A 16,013-nucleotide genomic window follows, 5' to 3' on the forward strand; every position below is an offset into this window, starting at 1 on the left:
TCTGACTGATTTATTTCTGTCAGCGCGATCCTCTGCCGATGTTATTTGACTAATCTATCTTTTTGTCAGTGTGATTTCCTGCTGAAGGTTATAATTTGAATGTTTTTTTCAGCCCTATTGTTCTAAAAGAAACTTTTCTTCTCTGATGAATTTATACCGTCTTGCGGTCTGGACAGGTTTTCCTCCGGTCTCTCCCCCTCCTGGGTGCGATCCGTCTTCTCTGGGTGCTTCCCTCCCTCGTGAACTGTCCTCTTTTTCTGTGAGCCATTGAGTTTTCACAGATGTCTTGGCAAATCTTTCTTTATAAATCCCTATCATCTAGTACTTTTAAACATGTCCTATTTCTTTTACTTGCACCTCATATCACTGTTTTTTATCAATCCTTCACTTTTTTTATTCAAAAAAATTTTTTTATCTCGAATAATTTTTATTATGACAACATTTTTACATAAAACATTTTTATTATATTGAATAAAAGAATCGTTTTAATATATATGTAAATTCATTATCCATTATTTTCTTCTTTTCTTCTTTTTCTTTTTCTCTTTCGTCTGCCTATTTGGGATGGTGGTTTGAGCTGTGATTTACTGCTCCCTTCCCCCCTTTTTTATAGTTCTAGCACAGGTCTATCCTTTTATATATTCATTTCAAATTTTCTCATTCTTCTTTTTATGACCTGCAAATAAATATTTTAAGAGAATTTATTAAGGTGGAAACAATACAGTTTTAAACATTTTTTGTACATTTTTTTGTTACTGATGACCTTTGACATTCTTTCCCTGTAACATGTGACCTTTGGCGCCAATATTTGAAATTTGTATGTATAAAACTGGGAGCTACTCTGTCTGTTTGTACATGTCATCCCCTGAGGAAGAAGTTTGAGACTTCGAAACGCGTTGGGAAAATAAAAGTATACAAGTACACAATCTGGAAAGGAGTCGTTTTGTCTAGCAGCGCACGTTTAAATCCGAAAATTGTTTCTTTGATATCTGATGATCTATGGTCACGGCGGGGCCATTTGGATGTGCAGCAGCTTTGACCTCTATTCCTTTATGCCTCTAACTCTCCTGCTATTGGTGAGTATAATAGCTTGAACTGTATCTCTTTTACCTGGGTAAGACCCTATTGCGCTCTTTCTCTTTTAGTTTTAACCACTATGTGTCACACACCACATAGCAGCTAGGGTTGGTAAATGTTACAATGACATTTCCCAGTGAATGCATTTGTTTTGGTTCAAAGCAATGTAAAAGTTGAAAAACGCTTCAAAACCACTGCGTCTGAACATATCCCAAGTGGTGGAGGAACGTTTTGGTCTGGGGTTAATTATTTTGCCTTATATACAAGTCATTAACCTGGAAAGGATGTACCGTAACATATTTCCCAGCAAAGTCCATTTTGGTTTCGTTTTGGTATGTTTTTTGGTGCCCCGGTAAAAATGGCATGAAACTCTGACAACATTATATAAAGCTGTGAAGTAGGAGTCAGGAATGCTTCCAGTGGTGATCCCCATGATGTCCCCATGTCATTTGAGCAGTGTTTCCATCATTTTCAGACGTTTTTAGGCCTTAAAAGGATCCCCGGTGGGTATCGCGGTAAAAATGCTCGGGTCACCCATAGACTTACATTGGGCTCGTTGTTCTGTCCGAGTAACCTGAGTATTCCAATTTGCTCGACCCGAACAACGAGCACCCGAGCATTTTAGTGCTCGCCCATCACTAATGATCACCAGTTACATTAGTGTTTAACTTTATTTAAAACCCTTATTTCTTACTATTGTTGAAAGCTGTTTTCAATTGGACCACTGATGCAATTTGTACTATTAGCTAATTTACCTTTAAGACACTTGTTACTCTGCTTTAAAAATAGATTTAATAATGTAATTGGTCCAATTGGATTTGGATTTCATATCATCACAGAATCTAAAAACTTTTTTTTTCATACGTTGAAGCTTATAAGCACTAATTGTATGTACAAGGGTACTGATCTAATATGTACTAATATTGCTACTTAGCATCAGGAATAATTTAATTGATCTAAGTGTACCTGACTACCTATTATTTGAAAAATCATCAATTATTATTTTTTATACATCGAAGCTTATAAGCGCTAACAGTATTTTTTGTTTTGCAAAAGAATTGGATGCTTTTTCTTTTATCTCCTCTGGACCAAATCATAATCGTAACACTACTTTATTGGTATTCAATCTATTGCTCTTAATATTGGGTATAACGATCCCTCTGTTTGCAAGTCCATTTTTCTTGTGTTTACCCGTTGGAAATTTTTTTTAAAAATTGTGTATTATACAGTATTCAATAAAATGTATTATCTTTTAAAATTTACTGGGCATCTGCTTCCGTATATTCACATCCAGTACATTCTCCGGTTTTCTAAATGGCGCAGACTTCAAATCTTAATGACACAGCTCGGTTATCAAGTAAATGATGATGAGAAGTAGCTGAGTGCTGGACAATCAATTCACTTATCATCCTGCAGCACAAGAGGAGCTCTGATTAAACCCCTCAGTTATTAGGCATCAGGCGCAGGTCTACACATCTGTATAGTGCTGTCACATGATAATATTCCTAGTAATACATGTGATATCATGGATCACTATCTTAGTAGAAGCCATTATAATGATATGACAAGGGGGAAATATCATATATGTCCTACTGCTCTGCTTATTAATGCTCCGAAACTACTCCTTAATATTACTACAATACTGTGCCCAAAGCCTTCTGCTGTACTACTGCCAAATTTACCCACCACACATTGCGTAAGACACATGGACTATAGTTGTATGGGTCTGAATGTTGACACTAGAATTGATGTTTGGGAAATTGCAGAATGGCAGCTGTTTACCTCTTATATCAGCTCCTAGGGATTATTGTCTGCTATCTTTGAAAAAAAGGACACAGGGTCATTGAACAATCATGTTTGCTAATATGTTGATTACACATTGTACCAAGCCATGGAGCTTGTTTACTTGGAAGACAGAGGAAGACAAACTGCAAATTAATTAAATACTCAAACAATGAGGTATGAGACAATGCAAACTGCCCCCAATCCTGTGGAAAAAATACCTGAATAAGAGCTGTGATGTATAAAAGAGGATCTGCTTCTGTATCAGGTAAACTTTACAAATCACAGCCAGAAACACTCTACAAGACAGCTGCCAGTACACCATGGCTCCATCAAGAGGGACTCAGATTTAACATTCTACAGGATGCCAGCTTAACGACCTCAGCCCCAGCTGGAAGAATACTGATCTGCTACATTGACCATCACTGAACCCATGGTCTGCTCTGAAAGCCACCTGAAAAATCACTCAGAAACTGCACCAAAATTTCTATTTATCTCTTCAGTGTCTTTGAAATTCTTCAGGTTTCCAAAAACACCAAGAGGTTGAAAGAAGTGAGCCGACCATTCTTCAGGCATATTCTGTTTCGCAGATGCTCAACCCCAGAAGATGCCTGGGCATCAGTTGGAGCATTTAGTGACTTTTTGTCTTAAAAACGCTCTCATTTTATGCATTGCTTAATGGACTTATCAAAACTTCTGACAATAGGTCCAAGAAGCACTAAAAAAAGCTTAAGAAAATGAGACTGCATACGTTTGGGCAGCAAGGTGGCTCAGTGGTTAGCACTGCTGCCTTACAGCACTGAGGACCTATGTTCACATCCCACCATGGACAACATCTGCAATGAGCTTGAATGCTCTCCCATGTTTGTGTGGGTTTCCTCCAGATTCTCTGGTTTTCTCCCACATTTCAAAAACATTCTGATATGGAATTTAGATTGTGAGCCCCAATGGGGACAATTTCAATAATGTTTGTAAAGTGCTGTGGAATAAATGGCTCTATATAATGAGTAAAATCAGTAATGTATATGCTGCTTACATAGTCATTCATATATTTATAAACAGGAATGTTACATTATTATTTTTATCAACTAACAAAATGCAGAGTTAAGTTTATTCATTAATAGATGAAAAAATCTCACTAAAAATATTTATAATTTTTTTATTAATAAAAGGATAGAAAGAAAAGGGAGGGAGAAGATCGGGAACAGAATCAATAGCCAAAATGATAGTCAGGAGGGCAGCCGGGGTCAGATACCAGTAAGAGTCCAGTCAGACAAGCAGTATGAATACAGCGGAGCCTGGTGACAGAGGCGATACATGTCCGGGTAGAGATGTAACAGAAGGCCACAGGTAGATGGTGAAGGTTCTTCTATACAGGTCCAGCAGTGATGGTGGATCTGCTGGACTTCAAGGAGGGAGAAGATCGGGAACAGAATCAGTAGCTGAAATCATAGTCAGGAGGGCAGCCGGGGTGAGATACCAGTAAGAACCCAGTCAGGCGAGCAGTAGGATTACCACAGAGCCTGGTGACAGAGGCGATACATGTCCAGGTAGAGTTATAACAGAAGGCCACAAGTAGATGGTGAAGGTTCTTCTATACAGGTCCAGCAATGATGGTGGATCTGCTGGACTTCAAGGAGGGAGAAGATCGTGAACAGAATCAGTAGTCGAAATCATAGTCAGGAGGGCAGCTGGAGTGAGATACCAGTAAGAACCCAGTCAGGCGAGCAGTAGGATTACCACAGAGCCTGGTGACAGAGGCGATACATGTCCGGGTAGAGAAATAACAGAAGGCCACAGGTAGATGGTGAAGGTTCTTCTATACAGGTCCAGCAATGATGGTGGATCTGCTGGACTTCAAGGAGGGAGAAGATCGGGAACAGAATCAGTAGTCGAAATCATAGTCAGGAGGGCAGCTGGGGTGAGATACCAGTAAGAACCCAGTCAGGCGAGCAGTAGGATTACCGCAGAGCCTGGTGACAGAGGCGATACATGTCCAGGTAGAGTTATAACAGAAGGCCACAGGTAGATGGTGAAGGTTCTTCTATACAGGTCCAGCAGTGATGGTGGATCTGCTGGACTTCAAGGAGGGAGAAGATCGGGAACAGAATCAGTAGTCGAAATCATAGTCAGGAGGGCAGCTAGGGTGAGATACCAGTAAGAACCCAGTCAGGCGAGCAGTAGGATTACCGCAGAGCCTGGTGACAGAGGTGATACATGTCCGGGTAGAGAAATAACAGAAGTCCACAGGTAGATGGAGAAGGTCCTTCTTTACAGGTCCAGCATTGATGGTGGATCTGCTGGACTTGTGGGAGCGAGATGTGGAGGTTTCCTGTATTTTAGATGTCTTTAGGGGCACAACTCATAAGTAAAATGTTGGACACAAATGGTAATAAGTGTTTGTAGTTTACGGTTTGGCCACCGGCCAGTATCTGTATATGTACTGAATCTTATCAGATAACAAAATACATAGGTAAGTTTAATAAATGTGAAAAAAAATTAACAAACTTAGAATTTTTTTTATCTTTATAATTTTAATTAATAATAGGATAGAAGGATAAGGGAGGGGTAAAACTAGGAACAGAATCAATACGTGTATGAAAAAGCTCTGTCGTTAATACTGTTTGGGTAGAGCTATTCGATAGCGCTATCCATGAAGAAAGTGCACGGGTAGAGCTATCCCATAGCTCTATTCCTAAAGGAAATGAACGGGTAGAGCTATCCGATAGTGCCGCAATCCCTCAATGTTCCTGAGCGTAAGCTATTTCACATGGTTGAGCGCACTTGGGATCTGCCCCCAAGGCCCTGCCCATGCCCAATGTTTGGTCCGTAGACCGCGGCTAGGAGTTAGTCCCGCTTCAAAACAGGTCCAGCAGTGATGGTGGATCTGCTTGACTTCAGGGCGCTCGATGCTTAGGTTTCCTGTCTTTCAGATGGTTCTAGGGCAACAGTGACAACCTGCAAATACTCGAGCAGCCCTGGATAATCCACGCCGGCAGGATGATAAGATCCGGCAGAAGATGGAGCCTATGAGAAGAGAAGTAAATATAATGTAAGTGATGGAACTCCATATGACATGATACTACTGTGCGGTCACTGTGGCCGGACGGCAGAGGAATATTATCACACAGAGGTCAGGGATCATTGTCAGCCATCATACATGTGATAATCCCATCACTGACAGATGACATCTGCTCCACATGAATGATTCTCACTGATATCACACAACATGGGGCTGATTCTCACACTTACCTCGTCTCTTTTTCCCCTTTTTTCCTTTTTCTGATTTTTCTTCTTCTTTACTCAGATTTATTGTAGATTTTCTTTCATCCTGAGCTGGAAAATCTGATCATAAAGTAAAAAACAAAACCTCAGTAACGCCATATCCTAATGGGATCTGCTTTGTCTCCTGTATATAGTAGGATTGTTCTAGTCCTGTCTCCTATAGTCCTGATAATCTGGTATTATATCATAATAGGGCAGAATAAGTCCTATATAATGTACATAATCCCATCTGAGGGGCAATAGATGTGTCACTGATATAGAGCAGTAAGCCTCCTGTGTGCCGCCATGTGGTGCATCACTGATGAGCGATATTCTATTGTAGGAGACGATGTCTCCTTATGATGATGTAGGTTATTGGACGCTGCAACGCATCTCACAGAATCCATGAAAAAGCTCCTGTACAAAATTAGCGAAATAGAGATACAATATGGGCCCATGGACAACATAATTGTGATCCATGAATCATGAATAACATAGGAGACCTACTACAGGAAAACCATGTGGAAATATTTAAGACTTGAAGTCAACATTCAGATTGTTGGTGCTGCAGACATGGACATACCTGATAGTGGGGACGAGGATGGTAAGATGCTAATGGCGCCGTCTCTATCAGTTATTGGGGAAGATTCTTTCTGCCTGTTTGGAAGAAGAAAAACACATGAATCACAAGGAAACACAGTATAAAAGGGGTTGTCTCACTATAAGAACACTGACTATAAGGCCTAATAGGACATATGACTGCCATAGTGGGGAAGGTCTAATGCTCAAAACTAACTTTTATAGAGTGGAGTGGAAAACAACTACCAAGAATGTCTGGCAGGTAATACTACATCTCTCCTACAGTGTGTGTATTACTAAAAATGCATGACTGGCCACAATCATGGGATGTTATCACCAGCGGTTTCTGAAGCCAAAAGCACAATGACTGCTAACCAGGGGGCGGAGGATGCTGCATGTGATATTATGGTATTTCTGTCCTATATTTGGTGTTGTGCACATATATCAGCCTGAAGTTCCCAGTAATGACCCCATAATCTACTCACATTTCGGAGCTGTCAGTGTTGGATGTTGGGGTACACTCTGGAGGGGACTTGGGATCCTCATCATTCATCATTCCGTTAGTGGTGGTATAGAGCTACGTGCGGAAGCAACAAGATATGAAATCATTTTCTGTTTAAGGGTCTTTTTATGCATATTTTGGATTTATTAATCACATACTTACTTTAGAAAGCCTTTCAGATGATGATGTAAAATTTTGAAAGTCATACCATTTATTCTCCTCACTTGTACCCTTCTCCTCCTCTGAGACAAGATGTTTAATCATATTATAATGGTCTATAAGACATAGACAATCAAGTGTTAGTAGAGGTTGTCAGTATAACACAGTCACCATTTATCATTAATATTAATGGGATCCGATGATCACATAATATGGAAGACGAGACAAGCAGACACTATGTCTAGATGATGTCTTTTCTACTTACTGACAAAAAATAAACTGGTGTCCACATCTGATGCAAGCTGAGGAACGTACACCGGCTTTTGACTTAAAAGGTTGTCAAAGTCTAAATCTCTAAGGAATGCATGACCCTTGATCTCAAATGCGCCTCCTGGATAAAGAAAAACAAAAGTGATGGGGACATTGTCAGAGACAGCTCCATACCAACAAATTAAGGGAAGCGCTTAATCAAGTAGGCTGGGACCATCTCATGGTAACTGGGGATTCTGAGCAAAAACTTGGCAAATGATGTTTAATGTAGATAAATGTAGAGCAATGCAGCTAGGACGGAGTAATACTATTGCTGCATATACATTAAATGGGAGAATACAGAACAGGAGAAGGACTTGTATATTCTGATTATGAGTAAGCTGAGCAGCAGTACTCAATGTCAAGCAGCAGCCGCAAAAGCAAAGATTTTAGGATGTATAAAAAGAGATAAAATCCAGCGAACCCAATGTATTGTTACTCCACTATAAATCACTTGTGAGGCCACATGTAGAATATGGGATCCAGCTTTGGGCTCCACATTTAAAAATAGATATTCAGAAATTAGAGTCAGTTCAAAGGCGGGTTACTAGATTATTACAAAGGTTGGAAGGCCTCTCATATGATGAGAGGTTGGAAAAGTTGGGCTTGTTTTCCTTAGGAAAAAAGACACGTGACTGGCGCATGTCTTATTCCTTCCAAGGGCCATACTAAGGACCAGGGGGCCCTCATTACCGGTGGAAGAATGGCAATTCCAGCAGCTAAATAGGAAAGGGTTCTTTACAGTAAGAGCAGTCAGACTGTGGAATGCCGAACACAAGAAGTAGTAATGGCAGACACTATAACAGCTTCTAAAAAAGAGCTGGAAGATTTCCTCAGTGCACATTTAGATTGTGAGCCCCATCGGGGACAGTGATGACAATATGTGCAAACTGTAAAGCGCTGCGGAATATGTTAGCGCTATATAAAAATAAAGATTATTTATTATTATGAGTGATATGTCCTCGGTGTAACAAGGGAATAGTGATAGTATTGGATATGTTACCTGTCCCAAGTCTATCCACAGGATCTTTTCTGAGCAGCTGAGTGATGAGGTCCTGAGCATCGGGTGGAATAGTTTCATTACTGTCCCAAATTATATCTCCTGTTAGATAGAAAATTACAGAACATAAAACCTCTTTACTGGACTGTAAGATAAAGCAAAGGAAGTAACTAAACCAAGATGACCAGTGAAAGCCATGATCAGATTATTCTACTTACCTTTGATCACATTTTCATTAATCTCTGTCCAGGAATTTCCATCGAATGGTCTATATCCCATGAGAAGCTCATATAATATGATGCCCATTGCCCACCAGTCCACAGGTCTTCCATAGCCTTTCATCAGGATGACCTCAGGGGCCATGTACCCCGGGGTGCCACAGAACTAGAAACCAACAGAAGAGCGAGATGAGAATCGATGAGACAATTATTATGACAAGTTCTTGACATAAAAACAGAAATACAGAAGATAAAATATCAGTGAAAAAGTTCTCTAGAAATGAAGAACGTAGGGAAGAGAAAATAGGGTCATGAGATTTATGCAGAACAAGCTAAGTTCCTGTAGGTAATGCCAACCTCATGGTCCTGGAACTCTCTGGAGATGTCCTCTGCTGATTGCTTGTAGATGTTGGTGTTTGGCATCATGACACCAAGTTTTGAAATTCCAAAGTCGGTAACTTTAATATGTCCAGCAGATGTTATCAGGAGGCTGTGAAAGAGAAGATGGTTTTAGCTTCATAGACCGTGAGATAATAAAGGATAACTTTCCTCTTTTTCTCATACTATAGGTATTCACTTACTTCTCCGGCTTCAGGTCTCTGTGCACCACACCGTAACTATGCAGGTATTCCACAGCAAGGACCGCTTCTGCAAAGTACAAGCGGGCCAACGGGACAGATAAAGCACCCCTGGTGCTTAGAAGGGTCCTACAGTCTCCACCTATAGAAGAAAGGAAGTATGGCCGGTGAGGGGTTTATACAGCCGATCACCATGATGTGTGATGAGAAGTGAGCGGAGACATTGGGGCAGGACACAATATATAAAGATATAATGTACTGTATACTGCACAATGAATTAGTCTGACGTCATGATGAAATGTCATCTATGTAACTAATAACATAAAGTGATGTCACATCTCGCCTACAGCTGGAGATACTGACGCTCTCAGTGCGGACATACAGGGAGATCACACAGATCAATGACTTTCTGGGCATCTTGGTAATAGATAACCTATAGTAAATGCTCTGTGGGATGTAACCGTCCACGGGGACAATCCTAATGATGTGGGAGGTGATAAGATGTCAGCAGGCATGGGAAGAATATAATACAATGTACGTGTCCTACCTCTTACATACTCCATGACCATACACAGGTAAGATGTAGTAGGGAAGGAGCAGAGCATGGAGACCACAAAGGGACAATCTGCGAAGGTTAGGATGTCTCTCTCGATAAAGGCGCTTTCCACTTTCTGTGGAGTATCCAGGTTCCGCTTGGCCATTTCCTTCATAGCGAAGATCTGTTGTGATTCTTTATGGCGCACTAAGAAGACGGACCTGGAGAGAAGGAGAAGCCATGGTTTATAATGATGCCTTATTAACAGTCTGTATATACAAGTCATTATATGATCTTTTAGTAATGCTTGATGCCAGCAGTCCGGCCATCACTAGAAATCCACATCTAGAAATACATAAAAGAGCTCTGCATAGATCACCTACGGGAGGTCTGCACCACGCCACGTCTGCCGGACCCTCACCCAGGTCACATTACAGATGAGAGAATCTACTGAAATTCATCTTGGGCAGATTCGCTATAACCGACCAGTACATACGATTCCGGCCAAATATAAATTGGTCTAAATTCCAATTGCCAAAGCAGGATGGTTTTTAGGCTTTCTCCACAGCCCAAGGCAGAATAAATGGAGGGCAGGGAAGAGGTTAAAATATAGTTAAACACATTACACCCCCTTGTCCTCGTGCCTCCCCGTCCATCACTGCAGTCCTCCGTCCTCTGTGCCAGTCTTTGGTTGTCCTCCCTTCTGCTGCTGAGGCCGGTGATCGGACTCACATGGTCATGGTGGAGGGTGGGGGTGCAGATGTCATTGGCGTCAGTATCGTGTCACCCCTCACCTGACCGTGTGCAGCCAATCACTATTATCAGCTCCATAATGGGGCCCCGAAAAATCCGAAGATGGGTGCGGAGGACGGGGAAGCGGTGGTGGAGGCGGCAGCATAAGAACAGATGAGGTCTCGGACCGGTGGGTGTAATGTATTCTATCCGCCCTTTCCTTACAGACTGGTTACAGATCTGGTCGCTCAGCGGTATATAACTGAGCTGAAGAGTGACATTGAGATGTGGACAGTGATGTGGACTCTGATCGTTTCCCTATGATAACACTGACTGGCAGAGCACAGGGGCAGAAGCATTGTCATGGGGAACCCTGAGAAATGGGGATTATGGGGGCAGAAATCTCACCCAAAAGCTCCACTGCCGATCCGTTTAGATGTCTCATAGTCGCTGATCCGCGGCTCTCCTGCCGGGATCAATGATCTGATCAAGTCCTAAAAAAGAATAAGAAATAATACTAAGATCTAGAAGCTGCAGGAAAACATCTCAGGATGTAAAAAATACAAATGCACCAATCAGGAAGGACTAAACCAACATTTACAGATGCACCAATTGTAACGCTACAAATCACGCGCCATCATGAGAACTTTTCTCAGAAACTTCTCTCCCTTATGTGGATTACGATGAGTTAACATTGAAAAATCTCCCGTTCGGTGTCAGATTTTATGTTATGCACCGTGATATCCCAGAGCTGCATTATCCCCGCTCTTTCCACCGTGGATACGTCTTGCACTTTATTCATTATATCATTGGGTAGAATTGCTTTACACTGCAGCTCCTCTCCACAAGCCCACATTAATATACTGTATAAGGGACTTGTATGCACAACATTTCTGTAATGACGCCTGTTATCTCAGCGGCAGCATTTACAAGTAGGAAGACTGATAGGGCAAGAAAGAAGGGAAAATACAGACTTCCCCCCACTGAGCTGTGACTACATCAGCAGAATACAGACTGTACTCACAGAGGAGGGAGCAGCACAGACAGGCGGCCATAAAACCTCCTGTGCCTGCCGGGGACTGACAGGGAGGCCTGGAAGATCTAACACCAGATCTTCTGATCTCTGACTGCTGATCTGGAGAAGATCAGACAACAAGGACGTGTGATAGAGAAGATGATGGCTCCTTACCGGGCGTTCCGACGAGCAGGCCGGACCTTCTAGGACACACAGGACTTTTTCCGCCAGATCTTTAATAAAAGCCAAATCTTCAATTTGTGATCTTTTTTCAGCCTATAAAGAAGAAAAGAAACAAAAAGGAAAAATGTGAGATGAGAAAAGACACAATGGAGGCGGCCATTGTCAGTGACATCGTCTCCTCTCTGCAGATACAACGGCTCCGTATCTGGGGACTCGTCGTGTTTTATATTGGAGGAAAGAAGAAGCTTCTCTCCCACCATTATTATCTAGGATTACGGAGAAGTTCTGTGCGGAGCGTCCGCCACTTACCTGGTGTAGTAATGTCCTGATGTTGTGACGTAAATCCGTCAGATAGTCTGACGTTAGTTGGTCTAGTTGGTGTTTGGTCAGGCAATCCATTACTAGCTGCACCACCAGCCGGTGAGTGAAGCTGAGGACGCCATCGGGTGGTGGAAGCACAATGTCAGGGTGATTGGTGGTAAGAATCTCCCACAGTGCTTGTACCTGAAAATTCTGTAATTCAGCCATAGTGAGAAATTGCAAATGCTCTCAGTCACTATAGAACCATAAATGGCAGCGGTGACCCTGCGTACATTCTAGAAGTAGGGACCGAGCTGTGATCTCATAATGGCCGAGAATCACCAGTGATCTCACAATAGCCGAGCATCAGCAGTGATGTCATCACGGAATCCTGTGATAGAATCTTCAAGGATCGGCTCTGCACAAATACAGGGGGAAAATAAGTGTTTGATACACTGACAACTTTGCAAGTTTTCCCACCCACAAAGAATGGAGCGATCTGTACTTTTATCATAGGTGCAGTTCTACTCTGATAGAATCTAAAAATAAAAAAAATCACATTATATGATTTTTAAATTATTAAATTGCATTTTATTGCCTAAGTATTTGGTCACCTACCGACCAGCAGGAATTCTGGCTCTCCCAGACCTGTGTTTTTTAACCCTTTAGTGACAGAGCCGATTTGGTACTTAATGATCAAGCCAATTTTTACACTTCTGACCACTGTCACTTTATGAGGTTACAGCTTTGGAGCGCTTTACCGTATCCCACTTATTCTGATATTGTGTTTTTGTGACACATTGTACTTCATGTCAGGGGTAAAATTTGTTTGATATACTGTAACTTTGCAATTTTCAAACTTTTAACTTTTGTACACCTAAATCAGAGAGGTATATCACACAAAATAGTTACTATATAACATTTCCCACATTTCTACTTTACATCAGCACAATTTTTGAAGCAATTTGTTTGTTAGGACATTATAAGGGTTAAAATTGACCAGCGATTTCTTATTTTTCCAGCAAAACATACAAAAACTTTTTTTTAGGGACCACCTCACATTTGAAATGAGTTTGGGGATCAAAATAACAGAAAATACCCAAAAGTGACACCAATCTAAAAACTGCACCCCTCAAGATGCGCAAAACCACATTCAAGAAGTTTATTAACCCTTCAGGTGCTTCACAAGAACTAAAGCAACGTGGAAGGAAAAAATGAACATTTTACTTTTATCACAAAAAATTACTTTGGATCCAATTTTTTTTATTTTTACAAGAGTAACAGGAGAAAATGGACCACAAAATTTGTTGTGCAATTTCTCCTGAGTACACCAATACCCAATATGTGGGGAAAAGCCACTGTTTGGGTGCATGGCAGGGCTCAGAAGGGAGGGAGCACCGTTTGACTTTTTGAACACAAAATTGGCTGGAATCAATGGTGGTGCCATGTCGCGTTTGGAGACCCCCTGATGTACCTAAACAGTAGAAACCCCACAAATCTAATCCCAACCCTAAACCCAACACACCCCTATCTGTAATCCTAACCCTAACTCAAACACAACCCTAACCCTAATCACAACCCTAACCATCCCCCCAACCCTAGCCCCAACCCTAATCCTAGCCCCAACCTTAACTTTAGCCCCAACCCTAACCCTAACTTTAGCCTCAACCCTAACCCTAACTTTAGCCCCATCCATAAGCCTAACTTTAGCCCCATCCCTAACCCTAACTTTAGCCCCATCCATAAGCCTAACTTTAGCCCCAAACCTAACCCTAACTTTAGCCCCATCCATAACCCTAACTTTAGCCCCATCCCTAACCCTAATCACAACCCTAACCCTAATCCCAACCCTAACCGTCCCCCCAACTCTAGCCCCAACCCTAATCCTAGCCCCAACCTTAACTTTAGCCCCAACCCTAACCCTAACTTTAGCCTCAACCCTAACCCTAACTTTAGCCCCATCCATAAGCCTAACTTTAGCCCCATCCCTAACCCTAACTTTAGTCCCAATCCTAAGCCTAACTTCAGCACCAACCCTAACTTTAGCCCAACTCACTAGCCCAACTCTAACTCAAATGGGAAAATGGGGGGATGCAGGAGGGTCCAGGGACACCGGGAAGTTCCGGGTGGGGGAATCAAGGACCCTATTTTTCTCTCTTCTGATGTGCGATTACATCAGATGAGAGAGAAATTAAATGGAAAATCTGACTTTTTTTCTGCAGTCGCCATTATACCGTTAATAACGGCAATCACAAAACCAGAGTCGGTAAAAACCGACCCAAATCATGTTCTCTGGGTTCTTGGCTACCCCAGGTAGCTGAAACCATGGATATATTCTGACTTTGGGGGGTGCTATACCCTTATTCCTCAGCAACGGCGCTGTGGTTTAAGTACCCTTAACTGCCGCAGTTAAAAGGCGTGTCAGCGATCACTAAGGGGTTAAGAAGCCCTCCTACTCTGCACTCATTACCTGTATTAATTGCTCTTGTTTGAATTTAACTGTATAAAAGACACCTGTCTACACAATCAATCACATTCCAACCTCTCCTCCATGGCCAAGACCAAAGAGCTGTCTAGGGACACCAGGGACAAAATTGTAGACCTGCACAAGGCTGGGATGGGCTACAGGACAATAGGAAGCCATAATGATCATGCCACATGTATGCAACATACAAATCAAGAAGTGCTTATATTCAGCGCAAAATAAAATGGAGCACTTTATTTTTGAATATTTAAAGCAATACATAAAAGAGAAAACATTAATGACATAAAAAGGTGACTCAAACCAACAAACACACGGAGGGCAGTTGCAGCAAATTACTAGTAGTTGTAAAACAAATGACTATATATAAATCCTAATTGTTCCCGTGTTTAGCCATCGTGCATAAAGAGAGATGTTATATATAATCGGGTAAACATGCCGTACTATAATATCCTGATATCTGCATGGGAGCCAACTGTCGCCAATGGAATCAGGGGAGGGTGAACAATCGCACCCCTTACGTGAGTAAATAATTTGGCCAGAGTGCCTGGACAGCAGTGTGTCCCCAATCACCAATCCTTGAGGCCTGGGAATGATAAACTCTGCAGACACAGTGTTTGCCGGTGTGATATGAGATATAACTAATGTATAAGGTATGCCGCCTGTGCCGGGAGACACTGCTGTGGGAAAGTTCCCATCAGAGGATAACTACTCATAGAGGTGACATCACAAAATGACAGCAAGGCAATGTAGAAGTAATCGGGAGTGCACTGGTATATATATATATAAAGACTGGTAAAGCTAGGAGATGTACATATTACCTGTATGGGTCAAAGCTGACACATGGGTAATGGCTGCATGCTGCCTCCCATAACCCCGATGCACGTTTCACTAGTGCTTCTTCCTGGGGGCATGCCTGAGTGGGAAGCAATATCGCTATAAAAGCAACCTCCAGCCAATGGAGACAGTTGAGGTGGTCTATCGGGGACCCGCCCACTGACATACAACACATGTCCATTTCATTGTGTGCACATTCTAAACTGTCAGTGTCGCTGACAAACCGCCCACATGATTGCACCACTGGAATATAGGAGTGAACACAGGGTAACCACACATTCTACCTATAAGGGTAACCCGCTGTCAATGTGCCGTATGTGGTGATCACATGATCCCACGAGGAGGGACGTTATCCGATTAAGGATAATTCGAATGTTTTGCGCTAGTTTGCGCTTCTACTGGTCAATGTTACTATGTGAAAACACCTCACTCCCTTTACACCAGCATGAGGGAAGTGAAAG

This window comes from Dendrobates tinctorius, unplaced genomic scaffold (assembly GCF_039654945.1).
Source record: "Dendrobates tinctorius isolate UK_male_01 unplaced genomic scaffold, ASM3965494v1 ptg000200l, whole genome shotgun sequence".
NCBI classification, from domain to species: Eukaryota; Metazoa; Chordata; class Amphibia; order Anura; family Dendrobatidae; genus Dendrobates; species Dendrobates tinctorius.